The sequence below is a fragment of the Artibeus jamaicensis genome, unplaced genomic scaffold (genome assembly GCF_021234435.1).
Source record: "Artibeus jamaicensis isolate MK-2021 breed Jamaican fruit bat unplaced genomic scaffold, CSHL_Jam_final contig_233, whole genome shotgun sequence".
In the NCBI taxonomy this organism is placed as follows: domain Eukaryota; kingdom Metazoa; phylum Chordata; class Mammalia; order Chiroptera; family Phyllostomidae; genus Artibeus; species Artibeus jamaicensis.
Window position 1 is genome coordinate 57421621 of NW_026521486.1, and position 18019 is coordinate 57439639.

Consider the following 18019-nt stretch of genomic DNA (forward strand, 5'->3'; position numbering starts at 1 on the left):
ACATTATTTTAGGAAATCAATTTCTTCAGGTTTTATTGGTTCAGATAATATTAGTTTGCATCAAATCTCATAACAATTTTGCTTAGAAAACTAAACTTGTTAATCTAATAGAAAGCTCCTAATTTCACAATGATAAATGATCATTATTATAATTAGATTCTACTAAATGTTGTTAGAGTATAATCTCAAGTGTAATGTTCTTTTTATTTATTAAAAATGTAAAATCGAATTACTTCTTCTGCAGAATTTATGTGTTATATAAAGGTCTTGGCATATGGGTTGAGTTTTTTCCCCGTTTTGGACTTTATTTCAACAATCACATCTTTTCATGAGAACACTGGCACATATTTCCAGTCACTAGTTTTCTTACTGGAGATACTGTCAAATTAGCTAGAGTGTCATCCACAGCACTATTTTCCCCCATAGGGTATTTCAGTGTTTTCCAAATATCCATCTTTCAAAATATTAGAGTTATTCAGGAAAAGATGTAATGAAAGTGAATGGAAATTTTGGCTGGAGACCAAGCTGTGTACCTGTGAAGTGAGAGAGAAAGAGGGAGAGAGAAGGAGTGTGTCTGTGTCAAGGGAGAGCAAAAAGAAACCTAGAGCAGGTGAATCTCTTACTGCCCAACTCCCGGCATGAGATTTGTTCATAGAAATACCTCTAGGAGTTAAATACACTAAAATAATGCTGGATTTGGAAAAAGAGTTGTGGGTTTGGAGAGATATTGGTTTATAGTCTTGAAAAGAAGTTAAATATTATTTTCACTTTCTTATTTGGAAAAGCAATGTAGACGAATCTATTGTACCTGAGTTTTATATACATATACATATGTATACATATATATATATGTGTGTGTGTATGTATATATATATGATCTAAAGTATTTTTAAAATAATTCACTGTGGAGTAATTACATATAAAATATTGACATAAATCCTTTGTTTTCAATTAGCAAATTTATAGGTAATTTTAGCATGGAGAAGCTCCTAACTTTAAAGTTGTAGGAAAAGAGGTTACTGTAGGCTATTTTCTGTCTTTTAAAAAACACAGCAGCACTGGCTAGTGTGGTTCAGTGAATTGAGTTCCAGCCTGCAAATCAAAGGGTTGTAGGTTCGATTCCCAGGCAGAGCACATGCCTGAGTTGCAGACCAGGTCCCCAGTAGGAGGTGCATAAAAGGCAGCCACACATTGATGTTTCCCTCTATTTCTCCCTCCCTTCCCTTCTATAAATAAGTAAACAAACAAATAAACAAACAAATAAATAAAATATTAAACATAATAAAATAAATTTAAAAAAATAAAAATAAAATATAAAACCCATGGCAAACAGGAAAGACAAAAATGTTATGATTTCACTTACATGAGGGATGTATATAAAGAAAACTCACAGATACAAAGAACATATTGCTAGTTGTCAGGTACATGGCAGGAGGTTAGGCTAAATAGATGAATGGAGTCAAGACACAAATTTTCAGTTATAAAATAAGTCTTGGGAATGTAATGTGCAGCATGGTGACTATAGTTAATGATGTACACTTGAAATTTGCTAAGGGGTTTAATAATAGAAGTACTCATTACAAGAATAAATATTCTATGTAGTGATGAATATTAACTAGACTTATGGTGGTTATTGATTCACAATATATTCATATATAAAATCATGTCATATATCAGAAAATAGTATAATGTTATATATCTATCATATCTCAATTGAAAAAATCCATAACTTTTAAACTGTTTTTTCAACATAGAAATGTTGCAAGCTCCCCAGAATATAGGTGATATGAGAGAGCGTTCAGAAGGGACAAGCTGGAAAATTTGACTATATTCCTTTGACAATGAAAGTGATTTATCTTGTGACCTTCTCTCAGTACTCTAATAATGTCTTACTCAAGAACGCCTTATGTTTCTGAAGGTGTCGTGTACAAGCAGTACCTGGGAGCACCTGGGAGCTTCCTAGAAATACAGGGTCTCAAGACTCATTTTATACTTCCTGAATTAAAAGAGGCTGTAAGAAAGATCCTCAGGTAATTTATAGGCACTTAAAGTTTGTAAAAATTACGCCTTAAAACGCAGTGACTTCTAAAAGGTAGAGCTCAAACAATAAGTTTAGTGTAAATGATAACCTTGATTTTAGTAAAATGTTTACTCTTGCCTATTGTACAAGGTGATCTAAAATAATAATCATTCTTAATGAAATTGTACATAAAATTTGGATTTTGCTGTCCCGGATCATTATGAAAAGTCCATTACTGGTTTTAAAAGGGAGACTTGCCAGATCTTTTGTTCAATTAAATGAGAATTATAGTCATGGAGTTAAGCTGTGGGGAATCAATTAGACATAATATGTTTAGCAATTCTCCAGATAATTCTTGAAAACTTCTGGGGTAAAGGTTTGGTGAAGTGAAGTGAATTCATAGTAAAAAAATATTTCAATATTTGCAGCATATACATTTCAGCTTAGCAAGATAACAAACATTCACCCTGTGCTTTATAACATTCAGAATTCAGATATTTAAGTAGAGCAAGAAAGAATAGAACAAATAAAGCTCACAAGAAATAAGCAGGTTTCAGCTATTTTTTTCTCTTGTAAACCGTAAAAGTCTCCACTGAGAATTTTATTTCCTTTGGTTATCATTATATGTAGTAAGTTAACAGGAGCTAATATATTTCCAGGAGATGCAGAGAAGACTCAGAAGTACAAAGTGTGTTGTCAATGTGATTCACCTACAGTGTAAAGTGTAGGGAAGTGCCTGATTAGGGGAAGCTGTTAATCTCTGAAGCTGCTTCCATGCACAGCCTTGACAAAACAGAGCCTAAGAGGAAGGGCTTCCTGGGTATCAACCAAAGAGCTGTCACCAAGTTCAGTCCAGTGTTTCCTGCTGGAAATGCCACCTTATTCATTGCACGAATATCCAGTACTCATGATGACTGTTCATAAACAGTAATACAGAAGGAAAACAAAGAGTAGCACACCCAGCTGAGAAATTAAAAGATACCAAGAAGCATCATGTCATGCAGGCATGTGAGAGATTTAAGGGCTAGTTTGTAAGGCTGGATCTCATTACTAACCAGGTATGTGTTCTTCACACAATACTTCTTTGAGCTCCAGTTTTACCTGATGAAGAGCATGGAACACATTATATTTATCCGAAGAACTTAAAAAACCATCCATATCTTATTCCCAGGCATAGCCCAGGTACAGATTTTTATTTATTAAGCTCCCTACATTATTCTCATTATAACCAGGCATTAGAAACACCAAACATATTCTCACATACTCACTTAAGTCTCTTCCACATTTAATTTTCCGTGCATTTTAGAGAAGCTCCATCTCCTCCAGTTCTCCCCACCCTCTTCCATCTTGGCATAAGACTGAGGAATAAGGAACCTAAGAGAGATAATATTTTGGCCACAAGTTTTATAAATAAATATGTTGTTTCTTCATATGTATATGACTACAAACCTAAGTAAACTATGTCAGGGAAAGCTATTTTATATCTGGAATGGAATAACTGGGAAGACAATGTACAACTAAGCAATGTACTCTGGGTAATACTTCCCTCTATCCTTGGATCATAGATTTTTTTAACTCTGAGTGCTCTGTCAAGGAGATCTTTAAAGAAAAGTCTTCAGTAAAACTATTCTTCTGGACTAAATCCAGCCTCTGATCCAACTATTACAATTGCCTAGAATTTATTATAGTACATTTAGGCACATTATAGGGAATGTTCTCATTTCCCAGTAAGAAATGAGAACATGGGATTTGTGACAATTATTTTCATATATTTAAATGTTTTGCATAATTTATATCTGTTCTGTACATTTAGAGAGAAATAAAATTAGAGATTTTTTGAAAGTCAAAATTCTGCGTGATCCCAACTCACGAATTTACCTGCAAATAGTGAAAATACTAAAAGGAGACCTCTTTATTCTCTCATGTATTATTATTAATAAGACAAATTTAGAAAATATGTCAAAAATAAATTAATGAATGGAAAACACTTATTTTCAGCATGCCAATAATGAATGAATGAGTGAATTGAGCAGTCAACATATTAGCTTGATAGATTTGGGAAGGGCAAATAGGTCTGTGGATGAGCTAGGCCTATGAACTTGGTCAGATCATTGAACTCTTCTCATTTGTGGAATAAGGGCTTTAAACTTGATGTTTTATGTGATCGTCATGATCAGTATTAAACATATACAGTAGAATAAAATATAGATATTCAAATAGATAAATAGCCAAATAGCTAGGTAGCTAGATAGATGGATAGATGGATAGACAGACAGACAGATAGATGGGGGGGTACACAAAGGTTAAACTCGAAATTAGATTGTTTGCTTATCCCATTGTGGTGAAACTAGTATGACTACTTTTAATGCTACTTATTAATTTGTTAGCTCTGATTAAGACCAGAAAGGGAATTTGTTGTTTGCAGTCTGTATTTGAAAATATTCTACCTGCCACCAGTACTTGTATACCCTTTTCCTTGTGACGGAGGGTTCAGTTTAGGTGTCTCACAGGGATCATTCAAGGAAAACACCATTGTACTCTCTGGTTCATTTCATATAATAGCTACAAGATAATAGGTCAGATCTGAAAGATGATAACCAGTGTGTCATCACCACAAACTTAAGTCACTGCTGTTTAAATTTCTGTGGTTGCTCACACCCAGTAAGGAAAATGACCTGTACTGTTTGGATCAGGTGCTTTCTCTTCATTCATGTTTATCCTCGGGTGTGCAACATTTAATGTGGAATTGTTAAGATAAAAGTCTATTCTGATAATTCAGAGTAGGTGTGCACATTTTTCCGGAAAGAAAATAAGTTGTGGATGAAGAAGAAAAAATATATAAATGAAAGCAACAATAAGAGCAATAAATTGTTTTTCTCAGGATCTTTAGAGGTCTGAATATCTTACGGTGAACAGTAATGATTCTGATTGAATCTGAGAACTTCCAAATTTCCTGGTTCTTATTAAAAATTATTACTTGGTGTTATTAACAATATTTAGTATTAATGTAAACTTATGCTCTTTTCCAGAATTATAATTTATCAAATGATCTATTTTGATGTCAGTTTCCTCAGTTTGAAATGGAACTTTTTTATGTTATATATGATCTTATTATTTTATTTAATTGTTATTGTATTTTTCCCATTACCATTTAGTCCCCCGATACAGACCCCCCACAATCACCACACTGTTGTCCATGCCCATGGGTCCTTTTTCCTTTCTGCTCAGTCCCTCCACCCCCTAACCAGCCCCCCCAGCTGTCATCCTGCTCTCCATCTTGTTTTCAAATCTTTCTTTCAGAAATGTTGCATTTGCTGTTCTTGCTCTTGGAACACTCCTCACAGACTGTTCTGTGGCCTGTACTTTGTCATTATGAAGGCCTTTGTAGACTGCTGATAGTTAACAGTTGCTCTCATCTTACTCTGGTTTTACCTCATAGTATAAAATTACCCCCAAATCATCATGTTAACTTATTTTATTGGGATATTTTCTGTATTACTCTACAAAGTTCCTTAAAAGCATGGGCATTGTCATATCTCTTGTAGAAAACTCCAGTAGCAAGTACATGATGGCACTCACTTTTTGAATAAATATTAAATAAAATGTATCCCTTAATACACATTCTGGAGATTGTTCATAGCATCCATGTTGCCATCAATAAATTCATATATTAAAATTGATAGTAAATTATCTGAAAAATTCAATGAGAATACTTGATTCAATATTTTTGAAATGTGCTTAAAAACTCTGTAAGAGATAAAATACGTCAGGTCAGAATTGTCACATACTAGGAAAACAGTGATATTTACAGGGCTGAGCCAGAAATGAAGTTTAGTTTTAGCTGCTGGTATCTAAGGAGCGAGGACTCATGAGCAGGTGATTCATGCTTGCAATCACTGTGTAGTTTGCGTTTCATAAGATGGAGCAGGCTCAATGTCCCAGAAGGCAAACATCACACAATAAAGACAAAGCAGTCTGTGTGAGCAGGGGCACACAGTGCCTAAAGTGTAAAATTCTGGGAAGAAATGCAGCAGAGAGGGAGGCCCCAGGACACAGATGAGCTTCCAGGGTGGGACCTGTGTGCTGAGGACTGGTCATGTGGGGACCCTGTCTCCCAGGCTTTAAGGCAATGTAGAAACTTCCTGGTATTGAGAAATGAAATATTCATTTTTATTTAGTTTTTTAAGTCTGCTCAATATTGAAAATATCTCCTTACATACAGTGACTAAGAATACAGTTGTTTCAAAGACATGATGAAACTCAACTTTAAAGCAAAAGGAAAAGGAGTTGGCTGACTGAGGGTGAAGTAAACCTAGAGAGCCAGACAGGCCACTGCAACTTTAGTTTATGAAAGATAGTGAATGATTTTGTATGGGGATCATTTCCTAGAATCTGTGTATGGATTATTCTTCTTGGTAAACACACTTTAAGGGCCATCAAGTTCAATGACAGTCTGATAAATGAAAGGAAATTCACTTTTGGGAAGGCCCATCATTTTATAAACTGTGTATTAATAAGGACAAAAGAGATATTTTGAGATAGCAAAATAAAAAGTCAAGGCTTGAAAAATAGGTCTTTTCCAAGTGGATTGTAAAGGGAAAATTCACTATTGTCAGTGCACATGAAGTAGAGTAGAATATTATTGCTCAGGTTATCTGGTAGGCAACCCTGAATGTTCTCAAATTCTATTCTAATTTTTTCTTTTAGCAATGTTTTTATATTTTATTTTTATTTATTTAGTTTTCACATGTTTTGTTGCTGTTCAAGTACAGTTATCTCCATTTTCCCCTACCACTTCCCCCCACCCCAGCCATCCCCACTTCCCACCCTCGATCCCACCCACTTTGGTTTTGTCTATTACAATCTTAACTTGAGTTTACAAATTATTACTAATGTACTTTCAAATAAAACTCTGATTTTGAAAGAAGAGAAGCTGGAATAATTCCATAACTAGAATTTTTATTGGTAATAAAATCAGTGAACTTCATATAATAGAAATAGCTCAGAGTATTTATATACTACAGAAAGAGAGACCAAGGACAGCCAGTTTATTGCGCAATATATCTCCTTTTGGAGAGCAGATATCTTTAACTGGCCTCTTCCTGCCACACAGATTTCAGTTCATTGACCAGTCACATTTAACAAAGGAGGAGGAACTAAAGCCACATGCTTCTTCAATCATCATAGAGAGCTGAATCATTCTGATTGAATTTCATCACCGAAAAAGACAGAAAATTATAGTTTAATTAAGGGTATATAACATGAATCAGGTTACAGTATAGATTTTAAACAATTTATTGGTTTCAGGATGAGACTTTTCAAGAATTAACAAAGGAGCTTTGATGGTTTCTCTAACAGCTCTGAGTGAATTTACGCCAGTGTATTTAATCATAAGGATTTGAGAAGGCAGCTTTTATTGCCGACATTTCTGTTAGGTTACCTCCACATTCTAACTGAAATCTGCCCAGACAGTATCCTCTCTTGAGTGTTGAGGTGCTACATAAAAGCACCTCATATGGTCCTGACAATAGTAATTAGATCTTTTTTATTGATAAGAAGCTTTTAATCTGTATGTTTCTTTGGAGCCAGCTTTTTTTTTTCCTCTTCTCTCTTTTAGTGTAAGGAGCATTTTCTTTCTAGCTTTCTCAGTGGGATAAGTAGTTCTAAACTTGATTTTTAAAATGCTCTGTGGTTGTTTCAAAGTCAGTTGAAGGAGGCAGGTCAAATTTCCTTAGGTTCATTCATTTTTCTTTTCCACATTTGAACTGTGTGCTGAGTACACTCACAGGATTTACTGTGGGGTAAACCCAATAACACTTACCAGGAAAGAACTGAACTGTAGGATCCAAGCCACAGGAGGAAATTAGGATAAAAAGAAGTATAAATACTTTAACAAAATGTGCTTTAAATGAGAAGATTTAAATAAATTAAACAACCATTTCTGTAAGAATTTGGTGTTATTGAATTTCCTACTGGTATTATATCAGAGGATCTTATCTACATTATATTTAAATAACTAATAAGTTAATATATAGCAGAAGGTGATATAGCAATTATTGCTGCATACTAAATTGTCATTCATCTTTTACCAGATTGTTTGATAAATACTCATTCCGATCACGGTATTTTTATTATTTTAATATTTTTTCCATTACCATTTAACTCTGTTATATCGCTTTACCCCTTACAATCACCAAACTGTTGTCCATGTCCATGAGTTCTTTTTCCTTTTTGCTCAATCCCATCACTCCCTACACTCCCCCCTTCACTAGCTGTCATCTGCTCTCTATGAGTCTGTGTCTGTTTTGCTTGTTAGTTCGGTCTGTTCATCGGGTTCCACATATGAGTAAAATCATGTGGGATTTGTCTTTCTCTGACTTAGCATAATGTTCTTCATGTCCATCTACGCTGTTGTGAAGGGAATTTTTTTTCTTTTTTACAGCCAAGTAGTATTCCGTGCTGTAAATGTTCCATAGTTGTTTTATCCACTAATCCACTGATGCACACTTGGGCTGCTTCCATACCTTGGTGCTTGTTAAGTAAGGCTGCAATGCATATAGGGATACTTATGTCCTTTTGACATAGTATTTTGGGTTGTTAAAAAATTTTACTAATTAAAATTTTTATTATAAAACATTTGATAAACACAGAAGGATAGTAGGTATTGATAGCCTTTTTATAAGTTTGAAACTATCCTAACCAAACTTATGAATTAATCATAAGTTTATGAATTCACCTCCTGACTAAAAAAATAAATATTTTTTCTGCAAAATGAAAATTCCTACATGCTTTTCCATGAATCTGTCTCCCATGCAAATTCAGCAGCAATTATGATTCTAAGTTTTATATTGATTTTTTTTGCTTTTTTGTATAGTTTTACTATGTGTTCTGAACAGAAGGTATCCAACTACATAATTTGAAAAATAGACACATTTATTGAAGAAGACACAACATACAAGAAATACTTTATACAGGACAAAGACACCTCAGACCCTTTCAAAATAGGCACCTTGGGACCTCACACAGTTCTTTTAATTGCCATCAGCTGCCCCATTGTATTTTCCTGATTCTTACTGATGGTCTGAAATCTCCTGCCTTTCAAAGGTGATTTTAGTTTTTGGAAAAGCCAGAAGTCACAGGGCACCATGTCTGGGCTGTACAGGGGAGTCACCTGCATGATTTGATGTTTTGCCAAAAACTCTGCAAATGTCCTGATGCATGAACAGGCGTGTGGTTGTGATGAAGCTGCCAATCACCAGTTACCCATATATGTGGCCTTCTGAATCATCCAGATAGTTCCTATGGGGGAATGTCCAAGTGTAACACAAAATTTGATGCAGATTCATTGTTTTACTCTCTTAGTCATTTTTTAAAATTTTTATTTATTTTTCACGTATAGTTTTCTGTCTATTTCTCCCATCCCAGCCCACTCCACCCCGTGCTTCCCACCTCCCTCCCATTTCCACCCCCCTTAGTTATTGTCCCTGTGTCCTTTATACTTGTTTCACTAAATCCCTCCCCTTTCTCCCCTTAAATTCCCTCCCTTCTCCCCTCTGGTAGCTTTCCCCCTGTTCTCTATTTCAATGTCATTGTTTTTATTTTGCTTGCTTGTTTGTTTTGTTGTTTAGCTTCCTGTTAAAGATGATATCATATGGTATTTGTCTTTCAACACTTGGCTTATTTCACTCAGCATAATGCTTTCCAGTTCCATCCATGTTGTTGCAAGGGGTATTAGTTCCTTCTTTCTCTCTGCTGCATAGAATTCCATTGTGTATATGTACCACAATTTTTCATCCATTCATTTACTGACGGGCACCTAGGTTGCTTCCAACTCTTGGCTATTGTAAATTGTGCTGCTATGAACATTGTGGTGCATAGGTTCTTTGAGATTGGTGTTTTAGGGTTCTTAGGATATAATCCTAGCAGTGGAATTGCTGGGTCAAAAGGCAGGTCAATTTTTATTTTTCTGAGAAAATTCCATACTGTTTTTCATAATGGTTGTACCAGTCTGCAATCCCACCAACAGTAAACTAAGGTCCCCATTTCCCCACACCCTCTCCAACATTTGTTGTTTATTGCTTTGTTTATGATAGCCATCCTGACTGGTGTAAAGTGGTATCTCATTGTGGTTTTAATTTGCATCTCTCTGATAGCTAGTGATTCTGAACATCTTTTCATGTGTCTCTGGATCTTCCATATGTCCTCCTTGGAGAAATGTTTGTTCAAGTTCAATTTTTCCAATTTTTTAATTTGGTTAGTTGTCTTCTTAGAGTGCAGTTGTGTGAGTTCTTTGTATATTTTGGAGATTAAACCTTTGTCTGAGGTATCATTGGCAAATATGTTTTCCCATACAGTTGGTTGTCTTGTTAATTTAATACTGTTTTCTTTAGCCACACAGAAACTTTTTATTTTGATGAGATCCCATTTGTTTATTCTTTCCTTTATATTCCTTGCTTTAGGGGACATATCAGTAAATATGTTGCTGCGTGAAATATCTGAGATTTTCCTGCCCATGTTCTCCTCTAGGACTTTAATGGTGTCATGGCTTATATTCAATATCCAGAAATCAAAGGCATTTTTGTATACCAACAAAGAATCAGCAGAAGCAGAAATCAAGGAAAAAATTCCATTCAATATAGCAAAAAATAAAATATCTGGGAATAAACCTAACCAAGGAGGTAAAAGACCAGTGTGCAAAAAACTACACAACACTGAAGAAAGAAATCAAGAAAGACACAAACAAAGGGAAACATATACCGTGTTCATGGATTGGAAGAATTAACATCATCAAAATGTCCATACTACCCAAAGCAATTTACAGATTCAATGCAATAACTATTAAAGTACCAAGGGCATATTTCACAGACATAGAACAAACACTTCAAAAATTTATATAGAACCATAAACAACCCCAAATAGCAGCTGCACTTTCGAGAAAGAAGAACAAAGTAGGAGGGATCACAATACCTGATATCAAACTGTACTACAAGGCCACTGTAATCAAAACAGCCTGGTACTGGCATAAAAACAGGCACATAGACCAATGGATTAGAATGGAGAGCCCAGAAATCAACCCAACTCCCTACAGTCAATTAATATTCGACAAAGGGGGCAGTAACATAAAATGGAGTAAAGATAGCCTCTTTAACAAATGGTGTTGGGAGAACTGAACAGCTATTTGCAAAAAAAATGAAACTTGAGCACTTACTTACACCATACATCAAAATAAATTCAAGGTGGATTAAAGTCTCTTAGCCATTTTGAATGCCAGAGCCACGTGGTGCACATGCTCACCAAGGGTGTCTACCGCCCCCCACTGACTAGTACAATGAAGTCATCATTAATCACACATGTGTGTTCCAGTCTACTCTCCTTGGCTTACAGGTTACATCTATGTCACACAAACTGTTCTTGTTATATTAACAATGGCTGGACTTTTCCTGGACAGACCTTCCTGTGTATGACCCTTTACATGAAAGTTTCATTTGACTTTTGAGTACATAAAAATTATGATATAATATATGTATTCCATAATTTTAAAATTTAACATTGTGTTAACATTTATCCATGCTGTTAGAATGAAATAGACTTATCACTGTTTCTTTTCTGCTTTATGTACATTTAATTTCATTTAATTTTCAAAACAGCTTCATGAAATATATACATTTCCCCCATATTATGGTGTAAGGAATTAAAGCTAAGAAAATCAAAGGAAATATCTCAAGGTCAAATCTCAAGAACATAACAGACTTAGCTGTGGTTGGCAGCTGTATCTCTCTGACTCCTACATCTATGCAGTTTGATGTAGCATAACTCAGACTTCCACATAGCAGAAAGGGCTCAAAGGCAAGTTATTTCTGAGGGTGTGGCATGTCCGTTTTACACGGGAGCAAGTGGAGGTGTTTCCTGAAGCTGTGTATATAGGAGGCAGAACAATGGCTCAGTCAACATGTTTACATCTTAATGTGGAATTGTTATGTTACATGATAGGGAAGAGTTAAGGTGGGAGACGGAATCAAGAGTGCTAATTAGTTATCCATAAAACCAGGAGGTCATCCTTGATTATGTTTGTGGGCTTGATGTAATTACAAGTATCCTTCAAGTCTGAGAGAGGGAGGTAAAGAGTAAATGAATACACTTTCCTAAATGATTAAAAAAGTTTATGACTACTAGCATATTACATTTTCTTACATCATACTTGAAACTTCAAAATTTTAATTAGTAATTTTTGTCAATGTAATATATTGGCATAGTTCAAATTCAACTTGTATAAAGTAATAAACATGAAAAGTCCTGTTGACATGCCCAGTCTTCAAATACTTTCTTTCCTTGAACATAACTTATCATTATTTTCTATGGTTACTTTCCATACATGTTTTATGTTTATATAACCAAATGTGCATGGAAATACATGCACATACCCTTCTTTTCACACAACTGATAGTGTAGTATGTACACTACTGCATGGCTTGGTGTTTCTACTTAATGATATTTCTTGGAAATGATTTCATTTCATTATGTAAAAACATTTTAAATATTTTAAAGCTAAATAGTTTTATTGCATTGATTCACCATAAAAGTCTGTTTTTATAAAAATTCATAAACACAATATGTTCTCAGGATTTTAAATTCTTGTCAATATTTAAGGAGAAAAAATGTAATCAGTGTAATTTTCATTTATATTTATTTTATTATCATTAAAATAATCATTTTTCCTTCTTTAATATTTCTTTGCATTCCCATTCCTGAGAAATCTCATTACATCTTGTGCTCATTTATTATTAGTATTGATTTTCTATGGTTACTATATAAGAATTCTTTATATATTGTGAAAAATGGCTTTTTTTCTGTGAAATATGTGGTGTGTGTTATTTGTAGAGCTTCATGCTATGTAGCTGAATTTATCAATATTTTATTATAATGTTAAAATATGGTTTTATTCTTGTATACAGATCTTTGGTGAATGTGAAATATGTTCTAATGTAAAATGAACTTTATTCCTATTATTTTTATACATTTGATTACCAGGTTTTTCTCATACTTATTTTTCCACTGATTTGAAAGGTCATTTTTAACCAATCTAAATTATGAATGTGTTTTTGTTATATTGTCAATTTCATTATGTTATGTATGTCTGTTATTGTTTGCTTAATGTCACCTAGAGATCATTATTAGGTTCTTTCAGCAGAATCCAAACAAAAGTCTGATTACTAATGGGAAGGGCCAGAGATACCTGAGGGTGTTACATGTATAGGAATATTTTTGACATGAGAAAAGGGAAGTCTCTCTTCCATTTTTGGAAGGGAGGATTCATGCAAAGGCATCTCGGATAAGAAACTAGAAGAGGACAGAGGAGATGGCGTGGGATATGCTTTCCCACTTAGGTTATAAGATAGTTTTAATCTTCTGTGAAAAAGGACTGAGAAAAAGTGAAATGAATTCTATGTTGAAAAAGGCTGAAACTAGGAGCACAAATATTGTTACCCTGAGGTTTTTATGATATATTGCAAAACAGAGTCAACAATAGGGCCATTCTGATTTAACTCTGCACCCAAATCCTACCCTATCAGGAAACAATGAGCCATGCATACACTCCTAATAGATTCATCAGATTGTTCTCCCATGGCTTGTTCCAACAGGCTATACTGATTCTGAGTGCGATGGTGAGATTTTCCCATTGAAAAGCTAGGATAAAAAAAAGGAATAGATTCAATTCTAAGAATTGGTGGCAGGAGAAATGGAGACACCTGTACTTAAATATCAATAATAATAATAATAGAAAAATTGTTTTTTTTCTCCACTGTTGCAACCCCCTCCATAAGTCTCTGAAAAAGAAACACAAGACTTTATAATGGGTGGTTGGAATGGGTTTAAGACACAGGTGAAGTGATGTCCTTATGAGAATTTTAAAGCTAGAAGGTATAAATTGAGCATCCATGTTACTAATATTATCAGCATGTAAAGATTTTGCAGACCATAAAATTAGATTTTAAATATACTACCATATGTTGAAGAAGAAATATTGTCATACTACACAAGCTATTGGTCTTTATTCAAGTGCTATCTTTCTTCAATAAATGAAATAAAAAGGAAAAGAAGGGCTAGCTTAACTTAAGAGAGACTTCAACAATTATAACTAAAACTAATGTATAGACTTTATTTTGAATCTTACTTTGAATACTGAAAGGGAACATGATTGAGATAATCTGAGATATTTTAATATGAACTAGGTATTTGATGTTGGTCATCAGAGTTTTGTAGTTTTCCTCAGATAGACCTTATACATATTTTATTAGATTTATACTTAAATATTTCATTTTAAGAGTTGTAATATAAATGTTATTGTGTTTGTAATTTCAAATTTCAATTGTTCATATCAGGCTTATAGGAAAGTTATTGACTTATATGTGTTGATTTTTATCCTCCAGTTGTTCTCACCACTTATTAGTTCTAGCATATTTTTGTGAATTCTTTCAAGTTTTTCAAATAGAAAATCAGGTCATGTGCAAACAAAAACAGGTTTTTTTTTTCTTTCCCAATCTATGTACATTTTATTTGATTTCCTTGTCTTATTGCATTAGCTACAACTTCAGTGTAATGTTGAAGGTGTTGTGAGAAGGGATATTTTTGCTTGTTCCTAATCTTAGAGGGAAGACTTCAAGTTTCTCACAATAAATTATGATGTTAGATGTAGGTTTTCTTGTGATTTTTTAAAAATAAATTTGAAGGAGTTATCCTGTATTCTTAGTTTACTGAGAGTTTTATCATGGATAGTTCTGTAATTTTGTCAAATAATTTTTCTGCATATTCTGATATGATCATGTAATTTTCTTGATTTGCCTGTTGGTGTGATGGATTATATTAATTTATATTAAAATGTTGAACCAGCCTTGATATCTGAGATGAATGCCACTTGATTTGGTAATATTTTGTTGAAGATTTTTACATTTATATTTATAAAAGATATTGGTATCTATGTTCTTGTAATATCTTTTTTTAAATTTTGATAATAGAGTAATATTAGCTTTATAGAATAAATTTAAAAGGATCTTCTCTGTTTCTATCCTGTGGAAGAAATTGTAAAGACTTGGTATAATATCTTATTAAATGTTTTTAATAAGATAAATTCATCTTATCATCTTATTCATCTTGATAAATTCATCATTGAATCCTTTTGGGTCTAATGCTTTTGTTATGGAAGGTTATTAATTATTAATTTGATTTCTTTGATACATAAGAGCCTATCAAAATTGTGTATTTCATCTTGTGTGTACTTTGACAGGTGATGTCCTTCAAGGAACTGGTTTATTTAATTCAGGTTATCAAATTTCTGAGCATTGAGTTTTTCATAGTATTTCTTTTTTATCCTTTGATGTTCATTTGATATATAGTGATGTCTACTTCATTGTGGATATCAATAATTTGTGTCTTCTCTCTTTTTTTTGTAATCTGGCTAAAGGACTATCAATTTTATCAAACTTTTCAGGAAAGTAGCTTCTGGTTTAGATGATTTTTCTCTATTGATTTTCTGCTTTCAATTTCATTGATTTCTGCTCTAATTCAAATTATTAGTATTTTTCTGCTGACATAAGATTCAGTTTGCTTAATAGTTTCTTGAGGAAGAAACATGGATTATTGTGTTCACATCTTTTATTTTACATTGTATGTACTCAATGCTAAAAACTTTCCTGTAATTACTGCTTCCACTGTACCCCAAAATTTTGATAATTTATTTTAATTTTTATTAAGTTCAAAATATTTTTCAATTTCTATTGAAATTTCTTGTTTTGCCTATGCATTACTTAAAGGTGTGGTGTTTAATCTTTATTGTATTTTTGAATTTTCCAGTTATTTTTCTGTTATTGATTTCTAGTTTAATTCCATGGTAGTCTGAGAGTGGACATTTTATGAATTTCACTATTTTAAATTGTCAAGATGTGTTTTATGGATCAGAATGTGATGTGATCTATCTTAGTGAATGCTCCTTGTGAGTTTGAGAACAATATGAATTCTGCTGTTGTTGGATGAAGTAGTCTATCGATATCAGTAATATCTAGTTCATTAACTGTGTTGTTGTGTTTCACTATTTCCTTACTAATTTTTGCCATCAGTTCATTTCTGAGAGAGGGGTGTTGAAATCTCAAAGTACATTAATGAATTAATCTATTTCTCTGTGCAATTCTATCTGTTTTGGTCTCACATATTTTGATACTCTCTTCTTAGATTCATAGATATTAAGGATTGTGTGTTTTGTTAGAAAATTGACTCTTATCATTGTATAATGAATTTCAATATTTCTGACAACTTCTTATAGTTTGAAATTTACTTTGTCTGAAACTAATATGACTACTCCTAACTTCTTTTGATTAGTTACCATAGTATATATTTTTCCATCCATTTAATTTTAATATGTATTTTCTTCCTATTTAAAGTGAGATTCTTATAGATAACTTATAGTTGTGTCTTGTTCACTCTGACAATCTATGCTTAATTGGCATCTTTAGACTTTGATATTCAAAGTGATGATTGATATAGTTAGATTAATATTGAAAATGTGTTGCTTTTTTCTGTTCCCCTCAATCTTAATTCCTATTTTGTCTTCCATTCTTTTAATTTTTCTGGTTTTAATTGAACATTTTTTACAGTTTTCTGTCCTTTCTAATCAGGCATACTTATTTTTTAAACTTTTTTAGTGGTGTTCCTAGAATAAATGGGGTATTTGTGAATCCATAGATTTGTTGTTGTGGTGTGTCATAAGCAGAAAGTTTAGTAATAAATGCCTTTTATTATTTAAAAATGCAAATTGAAGTGTATAGAAGTGCAATTATTGAGTTATAAGATTTCTTTGAAATTTTTATATGACAATACATGTAGAAAGAATGATTTTTCAACATTTGATATTTTGGGGATTTAATTATTCCTTTTTATCCAATCCAGTGCATTTTACTAATTAAAAAATATCAAATTCAAAAGTACTCTATAGATTGTCATAAATCTACATATTTTTCTCTATCATTAATATAATTGATAATTTAACTTTCATGGGCAAGAAAATCTTTAGGTACAGATTGGTCTAGAAATGCACCAATACAACTGAATGATTGCACTGGTTTGAGGAGACTCACTGGTCTTGGCCCATCTGCTTTGGCTGCCCAGTACCTTTACCTTAGCCTATTATGTTCACTGTCACTGCCTGAGGTTTGAGCTACACAACTGAGGACTATGTTTGAGTGATCGTTTTTAAGCTGATATGATTTTTTTTTAATTTCACCACTAAGACTGCATTCTCTCCTCTTTCAAAAGAAGAGAAGAACGATTGTCAATGGCTCTTGGCAGTCGCAAAAGCAACACCAAAAGCTGGCTTCAAGCACAGGAGAGAACACTGCGCCTCCTCTTTGTGGTTTCGGGTGCTCTACACGTTCAGAGAAACTTCTCTAGTAATGAGCTATAGCAACAATCCCTGAAAGTAGTTTTTAAAAATTGTTTTAAGCTGCCGTTTTTAGTTTGAGAATAAAGCCAGTTTTTTTTTCTTTTTGATGTTGCTTTAGATGAATGACAGGAAATGTTTAAAGCCAAATCAAAACTTCCAAGAAATTAGCAAAGAAGTTGGAATTGCTTGTGCTTTCTATAATCACCATTTTAGGTGTATTTGATTTTCATTTCTTTGAAGAAGCAGGAAATGAATTGAACAAAGATTTATACCATTTAGTGTCACAGTTGATTACCAACAGAAATTGGAAGAATGCAATTTTTATGGCTTTAAGTAAAAGTAAGTTATCATTCAGGATGAAATGGATATTGGTTAGACAGAGGGATTTAATTTTTAAGAAGATGTGTTATAGTGCAGGAGACATTTATATACATTAAGAAAGCCAGACCTCTAAATTGTTTGCTTTAAAATATTCATCTGACTTGGTACTTGTCACATGTATTTCTTAAATATCACTTTACTAAGTAACCTCCTTTATAATATTTCAAAATTTTATATTTTATTACTAG

General features: G+C 33.2%; 1 non-coding gene across 1 annotated transcript; it reads right to left on the reverse strand.

The window, feature by feature from the left end:
- Positions 1-17289: 17289 nt before the first annotated feature.
- Positions 17290-17496, reverse strand: LOC119065855 (small nucleolar RNA U3). Its single transcript, XR_005085659.2, has one exon. It is a non-coding gene; the product is annotated as a small nucleolar RNA U3 (small nucleolar RNA).
- Positions 17497-18019: the final 523 nt, after the last annotated feature.